Here is a 6,074-nt window from a genome sequence, read left to right as displayed (position 1 = left end):
TAAGAATATTGAATGGTCTATTGTTTTCCAGACTTTTACTTTCAGCCCATCTTTCTTCATGTTTAAAAACGGTTTCTTATAAACAGAATATCACTGGGTCTTCTTATTTATTTAGTTGACAATCTGCCTCTTCTATGGAGTTGTTATCCATCCATTTTTAATGTCATTGTGAATACGGGTGGGCTGAAGTCTGCCATCTTGGTATTTGCTTTTTATTTTTCCCACTTGTTATTTATTCCCCTTTTGCGTCTTTATTTTAAATTAAGTGTTTTTAGTATTCCATTTTCTATCCTCTATTAACTTATTAGCCATTCCTCTATTTTACTTTTTTACTGGCTGATTTTAGAATTTATAATATGCATCTTTATCCCAGTCTAGTTCAAATAACACATACCACTTCCCATGTAATGTGTGAACTTTTAACCTTATACTTCAATCTTCTCCCATCCTTTCCTTTGTGCTATTGCCCATTATTTTACTTCTACACTTCTTATAAATTGAAAAGTGTAATTATTTTTGCTTAAAACTGTCAATTATAGTTTTTCTTTTTGTAACAACTTTATTGAAGGAAAATTAGTACAGAATAAGCTGCACGTATATAAAGTGAAGATAAATCTTGACACGTGTAGACGCCTGTGTAGCCATCACCACAAATCAAGACAGTGAACCTATTCATCCTTCAAAGGCTTCCTGGAGCTGCTCTGTGAGGCCTCCTTCTTGCCTCTCCCCTTCCCCAACACCCACCTCTCATCCCTGGCGCTTTCCTGGTCTTGTTTCACTAGACAGTTACTTTGAGATTCATCAAGGTTGTTGCACTGGTCAATAGTTCACTCCTTTTTTTTTTTTTTTTTTTTTTGCGGTATGCAGGCCTCTCACTGTTGTGGCCTCTCCCATTGCAGAGCACAGGCTCCGGACACACAGGCTCAGTGGCCATGGCTCACGGGCCCAGCCGCTCCGTGGCATGTGGGATCTTCGCGGACCGGGACACGAACCCATGTCCCCTGCATCGGCAGGCGGACTCTCAACCACTGTGCCACCAGGAAAGCCCAATAGTTCACTCCTTTTCTTGCTCAGAAGTATCCTGTTGGATTGATATACCACCATTTGCTTGTCCGTTCTCATGTTAATGGACATTTGGATTGCTTCCAGTTTTCAGCTATTACAAATAAAGCTGCTATAAACACTTGTATATAAGTCTTTGTGTGGACATATACCCTCATTTCTTTTGGGTATATACCTAAGAGTGTAAAATCCAGGTCAGGTAGCAAATGTATGTTTAACTTTTTAAGAACTGACAAACTTTTCCAAAGTGGTCGTACCATTTTACATTCCCACCAGCAGTACACGTGAGAGCTCCAGTTCCTGCACAACCTCGCCAAAACCTCGTATGGTCTGCCTTTTTAATTTTAGACGTTCTTATAAGTATGTAGTGGTAGGTCATTGTACTTCTAATTTTCATTTTTATTTACATGATTAACGCTCTGACATCTTTTCATGTACCTATTTGCTATCTGTATATCTTCTTAGTAAAGTGTCTATTCAAATCTTTTGACAATTTTAAATGGGTTTGTTTGTTTTATTGTGGGAGTTGATACACACACACACATTCACATTTATTTATATAATCATATAATTTCTCCCAGTCCATAGTTTGCCTTTTCACTGTTTGATCAATGTCTTATGCTTTGGGTACTGTACCTAAGATCTATGTCCAACCCCAAATCACAACAATTTTCTCCTATGTTTTCTCCTGGAATTTTTATAATTTTTATTTTTATTTAGGTCTATGACCCATTTTGAGATAATTGCCATATATGGTTCAAGGTATGGATCAAAATTCATTTTTATATAGATAGCCAATCGTTCTAGCACCATCTGTTGAAAACACTGTCCTTTCTCTACAGAATTTTCTTTACACCTTTGTCAAAAATCAATTGACCACATAATGTGTGGGTCTGTCTCTGGAGTCTGTTCTGTTCCATTGACCTATTTGTCTATCTTTGATGCCAATACCACTGTTATAAGACTTCATACTGAATCTTGAAAAGCCAGGTAGTGTAGGTCTTAGACCTTTGCTCTTCTTTTGATGTACTATTTTCTCTGGCTGCTCTTAAGATTCTCTCTTTTATTACTGTATTTCAGCAATTTCAGACGTGCATTGGGGGTGTGTGTGTGTGTGTGTGTGTGTGTGTGTGTGTGTGTGTGTATGCTGCTTGGGATTTGCTGAGCTTTTTGGATTTTTGCGTTTATAATTTTCATCAAATTTAGATTTTTTGTTCATTATTTCTTTAAATATTAGTTCCTGCTATACTTCTTCTAATACTCTAATTATATAGCCATTTGATATCCCACAAGTCACTGAGGATTATTCATTTTTCAGCTTTTTTTCCTGTACTTTAGTTTGAATCACTTCTATTACTATGTTTCCATATTCACTATTCGTTTTCTGTAGGGTATAATCTTCTCTGAAACTTATTCAATGAATTTTAATTTCTGACATTGCATGTTTCAGTTCTAGAAGTTTCATTTGGTTCTCTGTTTCATCTTACTGTATCTCTTAATTGGTTTCATGTTTTTCTCTACATCCTTAAGCATATTAATAATAGCTCCTTGTAAGCCCTTGAATGCCAGTTCCATCATCTGTCATATCTGGATCTTTTTCTATTGACTTTTTTTTTCTAGTTATGTTCACATCTTCATGGTTCTTCATTTGTCTAGTAATTTTTGACTGGATGCTGAACATTGTGAATGTTATGTTGCTGAGTATTTTGTTTTTTTTTTTTTTTTTTTTTTTTTTTGCGGTACGCGGGCCTCTCACTGTTGTGGCCTCTGCCGTTGCGGAGCACAGGCTCCGGACGCACAGGCTCAGCAGCCATGGCTCACGGGCCCAGCCGCTCCACGGCATGTGGGATCTTCCCGGACCGGGGCACGAACCCGTGTCCCCTGCATCGGCAGGTGGACTCTCAACCACTGCGCCACCAGGGAAGACTTTGTTTTCTTCCTTTAAAGAATGATTGGCTTTCTTCTGTCAGACAGTTAATTTACTTGCAGATCAGTCTGATACTTTTGAAGTTTAGTTTTACTGTCTGTTAGATCGGGTCCTAGGCTTGCTTTCACATTAGCGCTAGATGGGCCCTATTCCTAAGGCATGGCCATTCTGGGGTCTCTACTGAATGCCCTGGGGTATTCAACAAAGTCTCTCCGCTCTGACTGATTAAACTTCAAATGTCTCCCAGCCCTTTGAGAGATCTAGTAGTTATTCGATTTTTAGCTCAAGAAGTTTCATCTGATATATTCCTGGCTTAGTATTCATCCATAGACACGAGAGAAGCCCTCTGTAGAGTCCTAGATCTTTCTCCCCATAGTCCTCTCATGTCTGGTTCTCTGCCTCTGAAGTCCCAGCTGCCTTGGCTTCCCTCTCTTCTCTCTCTCTCTCCTCAACTCAGCAAATGTGTGCCCTGCTCTGATTCCTCTTCCTTGCACTGCACTTGGGGAAGTACTCCCAGACAGGAAGCCGGGTTATAGAGTTTCCTTATTTGCTTCTTTTCCTTCAGGGATCAGAGCTCTGCTCTGTCTGTTGTCCAATATCTGAAAACAATTTTTTCATATAGTTTGTCCAGTTTTCCCCAGCGACAGAAACAGCAATCTAAATGCTGTTTTTGTTTTCTCTCAGAACCTTGAATTTACCACGTCTCTGTCTTTGGGTTTCCATTGTTGCTGTTGACGTGTCTGTGGCCAGTCTACCATATTTCACTCACTCTAAGACATCACTGAGTATATGATGCACCAATATTTTATTACCAGTAAGAACTACTCTGTCAATTTGTCAATTAGAATCGTAATACTCTATCAGTAAGATTGGTCCCAACGTCATGCATGTTACATGGTGAGAAAATATGCAACTTAGAATTGATGAAATATGGTAACTGTTGAATATCTGTCTTTTACTCCTCTATCTTTGATGTCTTCTTGTTTCATCTGATATGTTTATGTGTGGTTCTTTTTATTTATGCTGCTTACTATACGTTGTTCTTCCTAGATCTGAAATTTGGCAACTTCGAACTATTGTGAAAAATTCTCAGTCATCATCTAAGTATAGCTTCTCCTCCACTTTCTCTATTTTCATCTTGTGGAACTCTAACTAGACAGACGTTAGACTTTCATATTCTATCATGTGTGCCTCCACAGCTCTCTCTCCTATTTGTTATTTCCTTGTCACTTTGAGTTGCATTTGGGTAATATCCTCAAATCTGTCCTTCAGTTAACTGATTTTCTCTTCAGATAATTGATCTGCTATATGACCCATCAATTGAGGTTTTTATTTCAGTGATTATATTTCTTATTTCAAGATGTTTTAGTTGATTCTTTTTCAAATGTTCCTGGTTATTTTGTTTGACTTTTGTTCTTTGAACTCTTTTTATCCCATTTTTATTTCTTTTAACATTTTTTGTTTATACATGATTAATTTTAGTCTGCGGATTATGTGTCTACTATCAGAAATACTTCAGTATTTAAACTAATGTTACTCTTCAGAATCTCACTTATATTGCATTATTTCTTCGTGCCTGTGGTAAGTTTTATTATGAGCTCATATATGGTATACGGTGATGGGCCTGGATTGAAGATGCTTTTTCTCCAGAGAACATTTGCATCTGCTTATTCTGGGCTCCAGGGGGCGATACTAACCTGCAACTATTTTAATTCAGTTTGATAGGTGAGTTTACTTTGGGGGCAGTGCAAATTTGAACCCCAGACACACATGGGAGTAGTCCTCTGGCTACAAATTCTCAGGAGAAACTATTTATTTATATCATTTGTGGTTTTTCCACCCAGAGGCAGCAGGTATGAGCAGGTTTTCTTCATTGGTCCACTGAACCAGCATCAGTCCCTAAAACTTGAAGTTCATGTTATAGGTGGTTGTATCCTGTGGAGCTCAGATTTCTGTGTTAACACCCACTCTGTTTTGGGCTGATTATTCTTTTTTGTGTGTGGGAGGTGTGATGATTCTTTTTATGTGTGGGATATTTCCCCGTGGGTTCAGCAGGGCATTTTAAGTTTGTTGTAAACAATCTCCCATCTCTGTACTTTGATCTGAGAGGGTGGTCCAGTTGAGCTATCTAGCTGAGCATGATATTGGGATCCCAATGTCTTGTATTATTTTTATTGTTTCCTTTATTACTTTAGGTCTGTAATCCATCTAGAATTTACTTTTGTATTTGAAATTAGATTGGAGTCCATCCTTTTTCTTCTCAGGTGACTAGCCAGTTAGCAGTATTGATTAATAATTCATTCTCTTCTTTTTCTGAATTAAGCTATTATGTTTGTCATAAATTAACTAACACATATTCTGGGATTTAATTTTGGTTCCATCTTCTGTTACACTCATGTATTCATCCATTCCTCTATCAGCACCTTACTGATTAGATTCCAGTGGCTTTATGTACAGGCTGATGTAAGAAAATACAAGTCTCACTTGAATATTCTTCTCTTTCACAATTTTCCTAGCTAATCTCAAGGATTTATTTTAAGAGAATATTTTTTACTCAGTTTTGCAAGGAGGAGATCTCCTCCTGTATTTGCTGCATTTAATTAGACTGAATCGAGAAGCTGCATGGGGAGGTAGAAGGAGCTTCATTTGGGCAAGCCACTCTCCCTCTCCAGGACTCAGTTTCCTCCACTGGCAAAAAAAAAGGTCTGGTACTCAGGATTCCTGGGATCCTTTCCTTCTCTGTAGTCCCAGTCCAGTTTGACTAAGCCCTGGGGCTTCCCTGTGGGCATGGACAACACCAGTGGTAAGACCAGCTATTTATGTCATTAGCCGCGAAATACACACCAGGCACCAGGTGTGGTACTCAACAATTCTACACATTCACCTCTCACAGCATCTCATTTAATCCTCAAACATCCCTGTGATGCTATTAATATTATCTTTATTCTACAGAGGAAGAAACTGAGGAACAGAGACCTTTAGTGGCTTATTTGTTGAAGCCATTGGTTGGTTAAAAATAAAAACAAGGGAAAGGAGTGGGGAGCTGTGGGGAGTATGAAAAGACCAAATTATGTATTTACATGAT

Source organism: Tursiops truncatus, chromosome 5 (genome assembly GCF_011762595.2).
Source record: "Tursiops truncatus isolate mTurTru1 chromosome 5, mTurTru1.mat.Y, whole genome shotgun sequence".
NCBI lineage: Eukaryota > Metazoa > Chordata > Mammalia > Artiodactyla > Delphinidae > Tursiops > Tursiops truncatus.
Note: the sequence above shows the minus strand (reverse complement) of the source record.